The 18,573-nt window shown below is 37.2% G+C and overlaps 1 protein-coding gene across 3 annotated transcripts in view; it reads left to right on the plus strand.

Annotated features, from left to right (window-relative positions):
- The first annotated feature begins 606 nt into the window (after positions 1-606).
- LOC106077573 (midnolin homolog) overlaps positions 607-18,573 on the plus strand; it is a 38,560-nt gene continuing 20,593 nt past the window's right edge. The window contains exons 1-3 of one of the 3 annotated variants that reach the window (XM_056017077.1): positions 607-815; positions 1,019-1,311; positions 12,479-12,526. The gene's annotated coding sequence lies outside the window, so the exon portion shown is untranslated. Of the gene's footprint in view, positions 1,312-12,478; positions 12,527-18,573 lie in introns of all 3 variants that reach the window. The other 2 variants (XM_056017078.1, XM_056017079.1) reach the window with 2 other exon arrangements.

Here is an 18,573-nt window from a genome sequence, read left to right on the forward strand (position 1 = left end):
CGGATATTTTCACACTTTTCGGACAATTTAGGTTCATTCCTGCCGGACGTATGACACGACTCCTGAAAGGATGACATGTTATCCTTTTGCCGGACTTCAGGTAACCATATTTGCTCAGTCTGTGGGTTCTCAAATATCTGCAATCCCAAAGGAGGACAAAAAAAGAGAGAAAAGCCGGTGCCGGACAATAAAAACTAATTTTAAATAATTAAATAAAGTTAGTCCATATTAGCTTATTGCTTTTTTTTTTATTTGGATCTAGATTAAAACAACAACAACAACAAAAAAAAACAACAAAAAACAACTAAGTAGGCCTACAGAATCTAGCTCTAGATTCTAGATCTTGTTTTATGCTAAAAAAAATAGGGAATGAAATTAGGTCTATTTTTAGATGATTTACAGTACTTGAGCTTCCTTTTGTTCTCTCCGCGCCACCCCCAGCAACACAAGAAAGGAATCTTTGTACAGGGAACAACAAAATCAAAAGAAATCAGAGGTACACGAGATTATTTACCGTAAGCCTCTCTAACACATGTTTACAGTAGAGCCTCGCGCATCGACCAATGGAAGTTTAGGGGAGGTGTGTGGTTCTCGGTGGACTGTGCTGTGTACAGGGGAACACGAGAGAAAGAGAGAGAGAGGCGGGCTGGCTCCTTGTTGGAGGAAACCAGCAAGTAAGAATAGCAGCCTGTATTTCGCCTACTGGAGTATTATTCTTTACGAATGGGGCATTGTTTCATCTTCATTATTCGCCACAGACTCTAGTTGTTTCTGTTTGATTATTGGAAATGTTTTCTAATAGTTTTCTCTTTTGTGTAAGATAGTGTACATAGTGACTTAAATTTTGTGAAATCTTTAGATCTAATCTAGTTAATCTAGATATTCTAAGACTAAGATATCTTTTATTATTATTATTAAATATTTAGACTAGATCTAGAATTAGTTCTATAAATCAGTAGCATTCTAGATCTAGTCTAGATGTAGATCTAGATCTAATTAAATCTACACATAAATCTAGACCAAGCATATGATTAGATTAGATCTAGACTAGATTCTGGATCTTTGCTGTATACTATTATTCTAGAGTTAGATCTACTAACTCTAGACTAGATCTAAAGTGTAGATTTTTAGGGCCTATCCTGGCCAAGGCTATTGATCTTTTGATTAGCATCTCAGCATGAGCATCTGCTAGACTAGCAGTAACCACAGTTCCGTTGGATTGTAAATTCCTACTCTACAGTGAACATACCTTGGACCACACTATTTGAACCACTCGCTGAGTGGCTCGGTGCAGGAGGGATATAAACACGGGTAAGTTGACTTCATAACTACTTTAACTAGTCTATACCTTTTTTTTCATTAGATCTAGATCTAGATTCTTATAGAGATTTTACCTAGATTGTAGATATAATTATAATGAAGTAGAATCTATAGAGTCTAGACTCTAGTAGTGTTAGTTTTGTTTCTACATACAAGCCTATGCCAGTCTGAGTCTATGGCTATGGTGATGGTCTAAACACTAAAGCCGGAGGTTTTGAAACATCTTTTTGTGAACTTTCAGTAGTCCAAAGCCTACTGCACTATGGAGTTATTTTCTTCTTATTTATAGATCTATTTGTCAAAGTTATGTGTTAGATATATGTGTATACATAATTATAATAGCAATGCATTGTTAAAATTCAGATCTAAACTACTTTACGGTAATACTTGATATTTGATTTGTATTTATACTTGAATTAGCATGTGAAGCATAATGATGTTTATTATTTATTGTGTTGACTTAACATGTGAAACATAAATATGTTGATAATTTATAGTGTTGACTTAACAGGTGAAGCATAAAGATTTTGATAATTCATAGTGTGCATTAACATGTGAAGTGTAAAGAATGATAGTTGAATGTACAGATATGTGTGTACTAAGTCTAATGTAACTATGTAAACTTTGTAGCACCCTTGAGTCTCATAGAAATTTAAAACACTCAGCACAAAATTGTTATTATTGTTTATATCTCCAATTGGCAGACTACTCAAACTTGATTTACCTGTGTTACTATTTCCTGTCCTGAAACACATTAAACAGTCGGTTTGAATGAACATATACTATTTAACCTTGGAGGCTGTAAGAATGCACATGTATATCAATGGTGCTAAAACATTGTTGGAAAGATAGTCAAGTGTGTTGTTGAATGATGCTGTTATCTACAACATTGTTCTGACACACAAAGCTTTGAAAGGTTTCTCACTGTCTGTGTGTGTGTCTTGCAGTAGACATCGATGCCGTTTGGTAGATAGTAAAATGAAGAGATTTTTTTTTCTTTAATTTATTTGATTTGTTCTTTTCAATTTTGATAAACCTTCTAACTCTACCAGACCTCTGTTGTCTAGTCAGTCTAGTGTATTTTTTAGAGCCACGAGTTACATATCATTGAGTCTCTTACAACGTGGATTCGTTTTCCATTACAACATTACTATATCAGGTTTGATGAGCATTTTGGTATTGACAGGACTCCAGACATTATCAACACAAATACTTATATAGATCATTCCCTGGTACTAGACTCTGCAGGCATTCGTGACACCCCCCCCCCCACCTCCTTTTTTTTTTTTTTTTTTTACGTTTTAATGGAACTACCATATTACTATAATATATTATCTGTCCAGTGCCATTGGATTAAACTCAGTGATGCTCAAAATACGGCCCGCGGGCCATATCCGGCCCGCGACGTGGTCATATCCGGCCCGCCGAGACGTTGAACAAAGTGGAGAAAATCCCCTTCAAAAAAAAAAAAAAAGGTTGAAAAATGTCTTTTTACCTACTTAGGACTCTCATATATTTTCTCTGATGGATTGATACCATGACACTTAACGTTTGTGTGTTTGTGAACAGAGACTCTGGATGTAGAATCTACCAGGACCAGTGGGCGGATCTTTACTTGTTTGTGGAACATGATAATAAGCCTACATCTTTTATAAAGAAAGTGTGGCTGTTTAATAAAACATATATATCGGCATTATAAAATAATTATGGCGGCATTATGTAGTTTCACTACAACTAGAGATTTGAGGATCAATGGGAATATTAACCAAAAAGAGACCTACACTTTTGCTAACATTTGAAGTAGACAAATGAAGTTATTTTCTGACGCGTGAAAAATATAATCGTCAAATATCACATGAAAGTAGCACTACTTCAAAGAGGTTCTGGTAAAATAGTTTCGGAACAATATCATTTAGTTTTTGTAACTTTTCGGTCATGTGGCCCGCGAAACGAGTGTTGGAAATTAAAATGGCCCACAGGTCGAATTAGGTTGGGCATCACTGGATTAAACAAACATCTTCGTCAATTTAAAGTATTGTATTAAAACATGAATATATGATATTCCACTAGATTGACTAGATTTAGATAGTTTTTTTTTTAGGAGTTGAAATTCATTTTTTTTTCTGTTTTAAAGAATTAACATTATTTTCTAAACATTATTACTTGAAATGCTTTAATCCGTGGAAATATTAGTCTAACTAAAAACTATTTACTTGGTGGTCTATACACTGTATTTACTTGGTGGTCTATACACAGTATTTACTTGGTGGTCTATACACTGTATTTACTTGGTGGTCTATACACAGTATTTACTTGGTGGTCTATACACAGTATTTACTTGGTGGTCTATACACAGTATTTACTTGGTGGTCTATACACAGTATTTACTTGGTGATCTATAGTTCTATACGCTGTATTTACTTGGTGGTCTATACACAGTATTTACTTGCTGATCTATAGTTCTATACACTGTATTTACTTGGTGGTCTATACACAGTATTTACTTGGACTGTATTTACTTGGTGGTCTATACACAGTATTTACTTGGTGGTCTATACACTGTATTTACTTGGTGGTCTACACATAGACTCTTCTGACCCATTTCTTTGTTTTAGTGTTCGCCCCTGTGCTGAGAAAATCCGCTAGTTCCCCTCCCCGACTACGGCCATCATCTGGCGGTCATTTCCCGGTCACGTGGGCGTGAAAGTACTTTGCAGGCTGCTAGCTAATTGAACAAAACTATAAGTCGTTCATTCTGTCGGCTGACCAACCTTCTATGACAGTTCCGAGCTTCTTAAAAGTTTGAACTATTTCTATGCTCTCCCCAGCTACTGAAACATTTTCTTTCTTTTCCTTTCGAAACTCAATCATTTCTTTGTTGTTGTTGGTTTTTACATTCAACATGAAAACATTGTCATGACAGTATTATATGTGAACTCCATGTCTGACACATCATGTCAACTTTAAGGAACCATATCTGATGCATCATGAGTCAACTTTAAGGAACCATGTCTGACTCAACATGTCAATTTTAAGGAACCATGCATCATCAGTCAACTTAAAGGAACCATGTCTGGCACATCATCAGTCAACTTTAAGGAACCATGTCTGGCACATCATCAGTCAACTTAAAGGAACCATGTATGGCACATCATCAGTCAACTTTAAGGAACCATGTCTGGCACATCATCAGTCAACTTTAAGGAACCATGTCTGGCACATCATCAGTCAACTTTAAGGAACCTTGTCTGGCACATCATCAGTCAACTTTAAGGAACCTTGTCTGATGCATCATCAGTCAACTTTAAGGAACCATGTCTGGCACATCATCAGTCAACTATAAGGAACCATGTCTGGCACATCATCAGTCAACTATAAGGAACCATGTCTGACGCATCATCAGTCAACTATAAGGAACCATGTCTCTTCCTTCCCTACCTATCAGCTGTTGTATATGTCTATGTGTGATCTTTAACGGACACTTACTCATCAGTAAATCATCCCATGGCTGGGTCAGAAGAAATCGTACCATGGAGCCCTTTTTATTTCTTTAAAGATAAACAAATTGTTAGGCGTGACACTTTTTTGCTTGGCTTGCGCACTGAAGCGTGACAATAAAATATTAGCTGCCTACAATGGTACTTATATTGCCTTTATTTTTATTGTTTTTCTCTCACAGACAATATCTGAGTGTACCCAAAGACAATATCTGAGTGTACTCAAAGACAATATCTGAGTGTACCCAAAGACAATATCTGAGTGTACCCAAAGACAATATCTGATTGTACCCAAAGACAATATCTGAGTGTACGCAAAGACAATATCTGAGTGTACCCAAAGACAATATCTGAGTGTACCCAAAGACAATATCTGAGTGTACGCAAAGACAATATCTGAGTGTACCCCAAGACAATATCTGAGTGTACCCCAAGACAATATCTGAGTGTACCCAAAGACAATATCTGAGTGTACGCAGAGACAATATCTGAGTGTACGCAAAGACAATATCTGAGTGTACGCAGAGACAATATCTGAGTGTACCCAAAGACAATATCTGAGTGTACGCAGAGACTATCTGAGTGTACCCAAAGACAATATCTGAGTGTACGCAGAGACAATATCTGAGTGTACCCAAAGACAATATCTGAGTGTACGCAGAGACAATATCTGAGTGTACCCAAAGATAATATCTGAGTGTACTTGATGACATTACTTTCAAACAGACACCCATGACGTCATTATATCGAGATCGTTGTGTCCTACATTGCGCTAGGACCATATAGAAATACAATACCGGTAGCAGAAAACAAATCTTCTGGTGTCTTGCAAAACTTTACTGAGGAACTCCCACAGCGTCATTTGTTTCCTTTCCTACCGACTTGCGAACTGCGCGTTTTCACTTGATCTGGTGTAATTTCCTGTGAATCAATACCTTACTTCAGAAGGACATATTTTCAGCGCCGTAAGTGAATAATTCATTGTTAAAATGCATTGTTCCGTGTCAAGCTCTTGAATTTCTAGCCCAGCATCTTGTTAGGTATTGATATGGATTTAGTGCCCCTATACACTCCTTGGTGAAGGATTTGTAATGTACCCGTGTGGGGTCAAGCGAAACCAGTAAGTTAAATCTTGCTTCGAATGAAACACTTAATCCTTTTGGCATACCTTTCTCGCCTGTCATAGCTCGTACTTTGGAGTCGGAGCACTGACGTTCACCCGCAACTAATGACTTGGTACCTGTATTGACCCATAGACACCAAGTGTCTTAGTACTTCTACTTGCCAGTGAACAGAAAGCTAATATTTGCTACCCGCTTTTAACACTTTGGGTTTTGACAGTAATGGAACTGGCCCGAGGACAGCTCAATGGGTGACTAAAGGCTAATATAGTGCCTACCTTAGACAGTATGTTTTTTTTTATTTTATTTTGTGATGTTTTTGTTAAATATTTATACTATATGCATATTACTGTAAATCTATTTTATAAACGCAATGCATGTTGATATTAGTTTGATACATTGCTCCTAGGGATTAGATGCACACCATATTCGTTGTCACCAGACATTGTGGTTGCTGGACTTTTACATTGTTTGTAGTTGCTGGACTTTTACATTGTTTGTAGTTGTTGGACTTTTACATTGTTTGTAGTTGCTGGACTTTTACATTGTTTGTAGTTGTTGGACTTTTACATTGTTTGAAGTTGTTGGACTTTTACATTGTTTGTAGTTGTTGGACTTTTACATTGTTTGTAGTTGTTGGACTTTTACATTGTTTGTAGTTGTTGGACTTTTACATTGTTTGAAGTTGTTGGACTTTTACATTGTTTGTAGTTGTTGGACTTTTACATTGTTTGTAGTTGTTGGACTTTTACATTGTTTGAAGTTGTTGGACTTTTACATTGTTTGTAGTTGTTGGACTTTTACATTGTTTGTAGTTGTTGGACTTTTACATTGTTTGTAGTTGTTGGACTTTTACATTGTTTGAAGTTGTTGGACTTTTACATTGTTTGAAGTTGTTGGACTTTTACATTGTTTGTAGTTGTTGGACTTTTACATTGTTTGAAGTTGTTGGACTTTTACATTGTTTTTTTTTTTTTTTTAATAAATTTTTGATTACATACACAGATTGTTAATCTTGACCAATGGCAATGTCCTCGATCCCGAAAGGATAAGTTCACTGTTTACCATGACTACGCAAACCCAGTTGCATAAAAAGCTGTAGTCCTCCAGGGGAGGGGGGGAGGGCTACTCAAGTTTTCTTTTGGTCTTCCACGCCTGTCTTCGGCAAGGGTTTTTCTTTGGGCACCAAATGTATGTCCTACGGCATTCGTCAGAGCTCTCCAACTGTCTCTTTCAGTGGCCATCTGCTGCCAGCTACTTTCTTCTATGCAAGTGAGGGCAAAAGTGGCTCCTGGGTTGATCCTTATAGCTCTTCCGGGGAGCCTAATATTATTAGATAAAAATCAATACCGGTCTTTTCTATATTTTTAGCAACGTCGGTGCTTCTTTCTAGCTAAATAGTTTGAGAACCCTTTCTAGCAACATCTGGAACTATAAACTTAGTATACAGTTGACTTTGTAAAAGTCTCATATAGCGCACACAACTTCTGTCTGTTCCTTTGTGTTACAGAAGTAATTCAGTTCTGCCTTGTATGAAATTCAAAACGCTCCAACAGTGATGATTGCTAGGAGATGGCGCGTTGAGAGCTACGCTCCGTGGAGCGAATTCAAAGTGTGCATTCGTAGGAGTTAGGTGAAGGGAGCTGCTGAAGAGGGGTGGGAGAGGTGCTGTACCTGGTGTAGATGTCAGTGAAGTCATTGAAGGAAAGAATGTCCGTGAAACAGCAAATGTTTGTTGACTCACAGGCAGAGTTGTATGTCAAGGTGAGAAGTGATTTATCTAGACGTTAACAATGATATCTACAGACATTTGTATGTACCTTCTGTTGGATACGCCGCTGTGTGACAACAATAACATGGAGGTGGTAGTCCAGTAAGAGCAACAAGAGGTGAACAGTGATTGTAAGATTGTAAATAACTACAAACGTGATTGTGTGATTGTAAGATTGCAAATAACTAGATCTATGTGTAGATAATGTTTTTGTTTTTTTTCATTGATCAGAATTCCGGAGCCTAGGAAAGTTAGTGACTGTACTCCATGTGTTGTAAATAGCATATATTTCAACCATAGTGGTGGATTTAAAAAAAAGATCTTTAATTACAACATTATAGTGAGAAACGCAAACCTGTTTTACAAAATATTATATTTTAAACAAAATATAGAGGCTTATTTTAAAGGGAAGAACTATAATGCATTGCTTTAAAATATTGTTTAAAGTTACCCTAAGTAGTAATGACATGGCTTCAGCCCGTGCTGTAGTGTTCTGCCTACGAGCATCATCTGTCATTGAGGTCATAGCGTTGCTTGACTTTGCTGTCACGGTCCACAGATTGCATTGTGACCTCTTTCGATTTTCTTTTCTTTGTAAGCCCCGGCCACTTTCTCACCATCTGCCCATGGTCTCGTTGTACTTGTGTATTGTGTCTCCAGCTTTGGCTAGTGCGAGTGTGTGGTTGGAAGCACTGTGAGAGACACAGAATTGATTGCGAGACATGTGTGCGAGCTATGTAGTGTTGTGTGTCTGTTGACCTGCAGTCGTTGACTTATTGATTCCTCTTGGTGTTCAAACACATGTCGATTGGATTTTATTGACATATGCGATAACTATGATTAACAGTAGAGATGTCATTGGACGGGGAAAGACGTGTTGGCCAGGTTCATGATATTGGATAAAATTAGTAACTGAAAAAGTAATTTAGTTTTTGGACTTTTTCAGTCATCATGTTTGGCAACATCGATCTTTGTGTCTTTATGGTCGAAAAACTTTGAACGGATAGAATGTTGAAAAATATAAAGATTGTCAGCTGCAGGGGTGAACTAATACATTAAACTTAAATCTGGTAAAGGGTTTAATCACGATCTACTGATTTGTGATGCTTTAAAAAAAAAGAGATAAGTGAGGAAACGGGGGGTATTAGTCACATATATTTTTAGACTTGCAGGAATGTCCCTCTCATTAGTCTTGTTACTTTTTTGTGTCATGTAATTTCTAAACAGATGACTTTGATACTAACATACAGGTGTGTTGTTGTTTTTTCTGTCGCATTTTCGTTTTTTTTTTAAAATATTTTTATTTATTTTTCACCCTTGTATTAAAAGCATTTGACTTTGTTCTCTGAACAGTCTCAGATAATCATAAAGAATGCCAAACTATAAAATCTCCTAAGTGAAATAGATTTTTGGTGACAGATGGTCATCTGATTATGCCATTCCAAAAGCGCTCACGCTCGGGGTGCTACCTTATTATATAGCGTGACTTATGAGCTCAATTCGATTTTATAACCATCTCACTTTTAAAGAGTTTAATTTGTATTAAACGTAATGTAAAGAGATGCGCTTAAACACTGAATGGTACAGTCATGAAATGTGATGGTCGATTCGACTGACTTGGGTTAAAGTTGATGTCATAAAGTCAAGTTTCAGCTCACCTGGGTTGAAGTTGATAGTAAAATTGCCTAGTCATGTATCTTGACTTCCAAGCTGTCTAGTCTCAAGTCGTGTACCCTGACTTCCCAGCTGTCTAGTTTCAAGTCATGTATCCTGACTTCCCAGCTGTCTAGTTTCAAGTCATGTATCCTGACTTCCCAGCTGTCTAGTTTCAAGTCATGTATCCTGACTTCCCAGCTGTCTGGTTTCAAGTCGTGTATCCTGACTTCCCAGCTGTCTAGATTCAAGTCATGTATCCTGACTTCCCAGCTGTCTAGTCTCAAGTTATGTATCCTGACTTCCCAGCTGTCTAGTTTCAAGTCATGTATCCTGACTTCCCAGCTGTCTAGTCTCAAGTCGTGTATCCTGACTTCCCAGCTGTCTAGTCTCAAGTCGTGTATCCTGACTTCCCAGCTGTCATATTTTGAGTTGCTTGTTCCAACCCCTGGTACACATACAGAACCCCCGAGGCTTGTCGATCCATAAAATTGTCATCTCGACTGTTCCTGTGCGATACTCTCCAAGTTCAGAGCTACCGTGTCAGTGTTTGGTCGACACAGTGGGTAACTCAATCTCCACCAGAGCCCCTCCCCCCTGCTGTCCAGCACCCTCTCATTATCCCTACTTTATATCTAAAGACTGGAATTAGAGGCTGGCGTGTCAGATTTCACTCTAGGGGAGATGGTGAAAAGGAGGGAATTAAAAAAAAAAAGGTGGGGGTGTTGGGGAGCTGCAAACACTCACACAAAACACTTAATGATGAATGTTAACTATCTGCGTGAACATTAATTTTAAATGTGTAATCTTATATAGTTTATAGTGCGTTCAACTATTTTTTTTTTCTGTTGTTCTTTGTTATTTGTGTTACTTTTGTAGAAGGGCTATACAAGTGACAGTATATTAGTATTGGTATCAGTCGTTTTAGAAAGGAGGTCTTACAGTTATGAGTCCAGTATATTCGTGTATTAAGAATTCGTTTACAAATAATGTACAAGAAATAAAATGGGTACTTATTCATTCGTTTTGAGATTTTTTTACTTCCAATGCGTTCATCTAAATCTGGAATGACGCAAAGAATTTTCCATTGTTTCTTACGACAAATGATTTGGTCTATTTTGTATAGAATTTAGATATATAGGTCATGAACAAGATTCAAGGGAAGCTACCGCAACTCAAAACGTCCCTAGAATGTGAGTTATCTCTTTGAACTGTTCTTCTGTTTCTCCCCCAACATTCCTCATGGAGAACCTGTGTGTGTGTGTGTGTGGAGTAAGAAGCACAGATCAAGTTATTTCAGGTTCATGTTATAACAATGTCCCCCACATTCTTGCTCTGTCCATTTCTTTTGGTCTGTTTTGTTGTTTGGTCACTACTGAATTATATATATATTTTGTTTGTGTTCGCGTGAAATGAAGCTTTGGCCACATCGTCACCTACAAATACGGAAACATCACGTGGTTAAAAATACTCAGAAAAATACACAAATAATGCACATTTACTATGCTGATACACATCTATGAGTTGTCTTTCTTCCCTAGGCCCTTTAGAACATGGAAATAATGACCTGCTGAGCCTTGAAAACCAATGACTTTAGTGTGTAAAGAGACGTCTGTAACTGATAAAAGATCTATAGTTCTATACCTTGTCATTTTATTGTACAGCAGTCACTTTGGTAGGCTGTATACCATGCCTCTATGAAAGACTGTTGAATGCACTATTATACCTACATCGGCACTTTATAATTGCACCATCTGTATATCAGCGATGTATAGTGAGGCCATGTCTATATCGGCACTATTTAGTAAGTTAGGTTTTGTGCTTAGATATGCTCTGTCTGTACCAAGTATTATAAAGGCTTTGTGCTTATGCTCTGTCTAGAGTCTAGACCAAGTATTATAAAGGCTTTGTGCTTAGATATGCTCTGTCTATACCAAGTATTATAAAGGCTTTGTGCTTAGATATGCTCTGTCTAGACCAAATATTTTATGGTTTTGACTATGACGTTACTGTGTGAAACATATTTTGTGTCTGTGAACTGGTTGGCCAAATACTGACTGCTAAAAGTTGATTACAAAACAAAGCATTACTTGACAAGTTTAACTCGTTGACTGGAAACAGCAAACAGTACCTAAGTATTTTCACATTTCTAAATATGGAATCTTAGGAAGCATATAGGTCAGTGCATTATTAGAACATGTAGATCAAACATATCCATCAAATTAATAATAATAATGCCCCATTCTTTTTTTTCCCTTGTAGTACACAAGTCTAAACTGATTGAGAACTCAAGAACTAAATGGTGTAGTCATTAGCCTTAAGTCAACTGTATTTCATCTTACTTAAAGTATACACTAACCTACTCAGTCTTAGTACTGTACGGACACCGAGATCTGGAGTCTATTTATTTGTAATTAATACCAGAAGATATCGGTTTTAACTCTCCCCCCCCCACCATCAAACTGTTGGACACTTGGATAACTTTTTGATTTCGATACATAAATATTGATAATTGACTGAACAATTTGAAACTTTCCTATTCATTCTTGTTTCTTTACTCTGAACCATTACTTGAAATGGAAAGGAAAATCTCGCACTAAGAAGAGGTCTTCTAAAGGAAACCATGATAGAATGTGTACGGAAGGCCATGCATGCCATATGTTGTAAATTGATTTAGATTGTTTCCACGTGTTGGCTAAGGTGAGAGGTGCTGCAAGTCAATCTTCTTGACTGTGTCAACAAATCATTGGCTCATCGTTACAGCATTACCTTGTCACGTGACATTGGAATCATTTGAAACAGAGAAATAGCAAATTGTCAATATGTTCAATAAACAGGACTTCGTTGTTCTACAATGTAATCGCCTGTTTCTTCTTTCTTCCACACTCTGCTTCTCCAATTTGTTACAACTGTTTTCACTGTTAATGTCATCCCAGTCTGTTACTGTCCTATTGATCACAACAGACATCCACTTTGTCAAGGGGAGCAATAAACGTTATTTTATTGCTAGACTACAATCACAGTTCATATACAGTAACTGAAACAATTGATTTCTTCTTTCGAGTGTAACCAATCAATACCAATTATTATAGTGTGTATTTTTTGTTCCATTCCAGATCGTATTGGATATAAACTTCCCAAGTTCTAGTGATGTCAAGCTAGTGGTGAGTTGTGGCTACTTTTAGATTTACTAATACATTAAATAGCGAAAGCTAACAATTACTACGACTTGTTTGTATTTAAATCTGAATTTCAATTGAGCCTGTCCTTCGGGCCAATGAACCAAAGTATTGTGAACGTAACATTTACTATTTTATGTTCTTCATTTCTTCATTTCATTTTTTTCTTAAATGTGCTGGAAGAACAGCCGCGTTGAATCCTGCTATTGCAATGTAAAGCTACTTGTTGTAGAAAACAGATTCGTATCATTGTTTACATGTTTGATATGCGACAAGTTGACAGAACTATGCATAGAAAGTAAACAACAAAGCATTTCTAAACCGAATATTTCCCGCCTTCCCATTCGCTGTGCATACTATTGATTGTGTCTGCCCGATAAACATTTCCATCAGCAGGAAACATTTGGCTAGTAAAAGTTCTTGGTTTAAAAAAGTCATTACCGTAGATTACGTTATCAATTAATCTAATCCCTCATATTAGTTTTCTTTGTAGTTCTTCAAGTGTGAGAAAGAGCGCTGCTTGTTTAAATAGACCTGTACAGTGCAGCTCTATGAAAATAGTTTTTGTACTGACGTTATTGAAAACCATACGATATATAATTGTCACGGAACGGAAGCCATTTTGAATAACAAATTATTAATTCTTTCATTGGTTGAACATTTGCATCACAAGTCATGACGGCATGTTAATTCCAGACCATAAAAGGAGTTGTTGAGAAATTCCACGCGCGCGTAAGGAGATTGGATGTTTCCAAAAGGGTGGCAGGACGGAGATGGTAAAAAGTTATTAAAAAGATGAATCAATAGTTTGGGAGTTTGAACAACGGTAGTAAAAGTGTTTAATTCAATTGTATTGTATAGTGTGTTTATTATTAAAGTGATTCAATGTTGCAGAATAAAAGCTCTGCATTTATTGTTGAAGGATTTCAGTTTTGAAATTATAGTTCACATTTGTATCTCCGGCATCCTGATATAGTTCACATTTGTATCTCCGGCATCCTGATATAGTTCACATTTGTATCTCCGTCATCCTGATATAGTTCACATTTGTATTTCCGGCATCCTGATATAGTTCACATTTGTCTCTCCGGCATCCTGATATTGTACACATTTGTATCTCCTGATATTGTACACATTTGTATCTCCGGCATCCTGATATTGTACACATTTGTATCTCCGGCATCCTGATATTGTTCACATTTGTATCTCCTGATATTGTTCACATTTGTATCTCCTGATATTGTAGACATTTGTATCTCCGGCATCCTGATATTGTTCACATTTGTATCTCCTGATATTGTACACATTTGTATCTCCGGCATCTTAATATAGTTCACATTTGTATCTCCGGCATCTTAATATAGTTCACATTTGTATCTCCTGATATTGTTTGAGTGTTCAGTAATTGTTTGAATAGAGAGAACATAAAAAAAAAATAAAAAAAATAGAGTATCAGAAACGCATTGTCTGATCAACACAATCTCATCGTAACAACCAATACATCGTGACAATCAGCCTCAAACGTATCTTGTCATCTGGCACTCAAACATATATCATCACAATAATAATAAAACACACATCTGCTACACCACTTAACACTTGAATGTACAAACGACATTTCAAAAGTCAACACAGTAAATCGTTAGCACACGTAACTACTGACAAATTCTTTCAGGTAATTGAAATATTTCTGACGTGTCAAGCTGACCCATTCCACATTTCTTTTCCAGCTACCTTCACCTTCAGTACAATTCATTCCGTGTTGTATCTTAAGGTGTATCATTCAATTGACGTAGCAGTGTATGTTGTATCTTAAGGTGTATCATTCAGTTTATGTAGCAGTGTATGTTGTATCTTAAGGTGTATCATTCAATTGATGTAGCAGTGTATGTTGACATTCCTTCAGTATTGCAATTGATATTGTCTTATGTCCTATATATCATTCAATCTGTGTTGTATCTTTTATGCATGTCAAGGAACACTAGCATACAAATAAAACATCACAATATCGAGGTCTTGTATTCATGACTCGTTAATTCTGTGACATTTTTATTTGTACCCGTGTAAAGGAAACATATCTTTTTTTTTTATTTTCTTGGTTGTATCAAATATTTGAGATTGATTCTTTCCCGAGTCTGAAGTTTTCTTTCTCTGCTTTGAATTATAGCTTGATGTGAAAAAAAAATAATCTAGATCTTATCGCTAGATATTTTCAAGTGTCTTCATTATGTTTATGTTTAATCCTTTCTGACTTTTAATGCAATGTTTTTAAAACAAGCGAATGCAGCGATTTATCCCTAATGCCGAAATTCACTCACCGATTAATCAAGAGATTTCATCAACTGTCATTCGCATGAAACTTCCTACACATGTTCCTTTTACGAAATAACTTGGACCTACTTTTTACCAGACAAACAGACAGACCACAGAGTTGATATAAGCTTTGTAAAGAGTCTAGAAAGACACTATTTGAGTCATTCATATGAACCTTTTGTATAGATATAACAAGAAGTTGTGACCAATCTGCTAAGGTGATGCAAAGCAAATCCCGGCTTGTTCGTGTTTCAACATTTCAGACTCCACACTGTTAATCCATCCCTTTTTTGTGTGTTTTACTTGCAAAAAGATTTTTTCGCTGTTCTAAACATTTAACACATAAATTTGACGGTCTACATCTTGTGTCTTGTAAATTTGTACGTTAGGCGATCAGCTGAGAACCGGTACATTAAGAAATTAAATACAATGTATTGAGAAACTGGCCGCGAAAAGTGAGGAGCTTAAAGACTTGACATATATAATGACAGCTTTGTTTAAAATTACACTTGATGACGCAATCAGTTCTTGCACTTTTTTTTACGACAAAAAAAAAACTTCCTTCTACGTATTCAAGGGTTCATGGTAAGTGTCAGGGTCAGAGGCTATCCTTTGACCTAAGGTCGCGAATATTTGAGTGCCCCATCATTCACAGGTTCACCTGCTCCATCTGTCATGGACTGATTTATGATCGGATTAATCGTGTTTCTTCTTCTGTCTTCTTTATCAAGCCGTTCTCTTTCGTCACTCTCAAGCCGTGTACAATTACAGCACAGTTAGTTTGCACGTACATTTTTAAATGTCCAAATTCCTGTTTTTATGGGAGAACGGGTGGCCACACAAGGTGGAAGCCATAAAAGCTGGTATTACTTTGACAATCCGAAGCCTTGAAAGAATGGTTACTATCTTGGAATATCGTTGGATGCATGCATTTTGGCCCCTTCTATTTTTTCCCTTTTTAATTTCAATAGACTTACCTAACCTTTATCGGACATTTTTTTTATGGTAAGGTATTTCTGTATCCTTTCTTCTATCCTGATTCAGAATGTCCAGTCCGATATGCACAATGGTCTTTTTTTTCTTCTTAAATCTCACCGGTGAAACCAAGCTTGTTCTTTTTCATTTTCATATTGTTCTCTCGCCAACTGACCTGTCTAACCTTGGACATTGAGTTCCGCTTGAGATCACACCAAGTGAACAGTTACCTGGTCACTCAGGGCGTCAGTGGCAGACACGACTGTATGCCACTTTTTTTTTTTTTTTTTCGAATCCCACTTTTGTCACAATGTTAAATCGGACAATGGGCAGCCAAGTGTATGTTGGTTTAGCTCTTAAAAAAAAAAACAAAAAAAAAAATCTCCTTAAAGAAAACTTCGCGAGTGGATCTGGTTTAAATCTGTAGTGTGGGCACTATAGACTGCTGCACAATTATTTTAGAAATATTAGAATGAGAGCATACAGTCATTCCATTTGTACTTTCATAAGACATAGTACAAGGCTTCCATCCACTCTGTCTGCCAGGTACAACGTTTTAACACGTTATTTCTCTCACCTCCCAGTCTCGGATCAACTTTACAACATCACGCATCACTTCCCAGTCTCGGATCAACTTTACAACATCACGCATTGCTAAACCTAATTTTTGTTTTTAAATATGTTGTGTCTGTTTAGTTTGTATTGATGGTATTGACACTCTTTTATTCGCTTTAGGACTGCACTTTGTTTATAGCATCTATCATCTTTAACAAAGACTATATTAACGATGTATACACATCCTTAAACATACACAAATTAAACTAACACTCTATGTCTCGTAGAATTGGACCACAACTATCAGGAAAGAAATGTGTTTGTTTGAAAACCCAAGGAACCAGATTCAAATCATGTGACTAATCAAGTGATCAGGCTAGATCATCACAGCCTTGAACTAATATCTACAGAGTTTACTTTGTTAACACAAACTCTTTAAGTGTTTCAAACATTGCTGTCACTTGTTCACGTATGTCAACTATTTAACAGTTACTCTAAGAGACTGTATGAAGCAGAATACATGAACTAGGTAGGGCTTTATTATATACGCCATTCGTATTAGGGCCTATAGAAAAATATACAAATGCTTTGATCTTTTCCAATGCATACATAATGGCGTCGTTGATTTAATTGTACACGTCCAAAGTTTAGCGATGTTTAACGATCCATAGATGAAAGGGGCCAACTATGGCCACCATTAGGACCTTTCTCTACCTTCAAGTAGAGCTCCTTTTATTTCCTGTCACCGATGCGCAGTTGTGGGCTGGTGAAGTAAGCCTTGGGAGCGATTAGAGACGCCTGAACGCTCTGGTGGGCCAGGGGGTGGGTGGGTCCGGCTACTAAAAGACTGGTCGAATTTACCGGGACAGTAATTTATGGCTAGACGAGAATGTCGTCCGAAGGTCTGACGCGTAGGTTTTCAGGTTTTCAGGAGCGGGGGAGGGGGGCGTTACTTAGACCTAAATGGCTTGAAGTGTGTTTAATAAGGCAAGGTCCGCAGGAGGAAGTGGATAATGGGCGCCCCTCTCTTCCCGCCGGGGGGGCAAGGGAAGTAAACGCTATGCACATGGTGCTGACATACAAAGACGCGCGGCCATTTCAATACCAGCCTGTGATAAGTTGACCGGGAACATCTGAGGAACATCTGTTGTTGGTCTAGGATATTAAACAGTACGAGAACCGCTACTTAATTTGGAATCCTGGATGTCCACTTAGAATATCCAATAATCTACTATCCTCTGTTTTTCTCCATTCTTTTTGCTGAAACCATTCACATGATAGGTCGCCATGTTATTAAGTTCGTGAAGGTTCGCGCACTTCCATTACCTTTCCGTTATTGACCAGTCTAGACAGGTGAACGATCGTGTATCTTCAATGTCTGCTTCTTATTATAGTCACTAACCAAACTTTACATTCACTCTTATAAAACATACAGTACATTTGGGGAGGAGGGGGAGTAGAAGTCCTTATTTCAACCTATTCAAAGTTTATTTGCTTTCAATCTTTCACTGGTCTCTCTATAGCCCCTTTTCCCCAGCACCACGCGCCTCTTAAGTTGCATCGCTACAGTTTATTAAGTGCAAAACCTCCTGCTGGTATAACAGTGTATTCAGCACATGTTGACATAGTGTAGAGTGGATGTTACTTGGCTTCAATACATACGACACTTACAACGGACTTAAAGTTATCTGATCGAGACAGTGAACCGAAGAAAGTAAAGCTGTCTATAAATAAACACACAATTATTTCCTACCACTAAACATGACAGCATTGACAGCTGAACAAATTACTTTTGCTACTTAAATATCTTTGGACTCAATTATATGAGCATACTTTGTTCTAGAGAAAGTCACGTCACCTGAGGATAGAGAGTCCTCCCTTGAAGCATTTGTGTAACACTTGTGGGGCATTCTTTTGGAATCGAAGATTATTACTTCATAACACAAACCTCCTGCTTGATGGCTGGGGGATGACAGCTGCCAGGTTTTGAACTCTAGACCATCGTGATGACAGAAGAGCATACCACACTTTGAACCATGTTGTTGGTCATGAATCTTTGGCCATCCTTTCGTTAATAACTCTTTAAAACTCAAGAAAAAGCTGGTGTTTGTAGCAGTGTATGTAACAAAGTCGAAGGATATTGTCAAGTTAAATCACAAAAAAAACGAGATACAGTCATTGATTATGTT

The sequence above is a fragment of the Biomphalaria glabrata genome, chromosome 18 (assembly GCF_947242115.1).
Source record: "Biomphalaria glabrata chromosome 18, xgBioGlab47.1, whole genome shotgun sequence".
In the NCBI taxonomy this organism is placed as follows: Eukaryota; Metazoa; Mollusca; class Gastropoda; family Planorbidae; genus Biomphalaria; species Biomphalaria glabrata.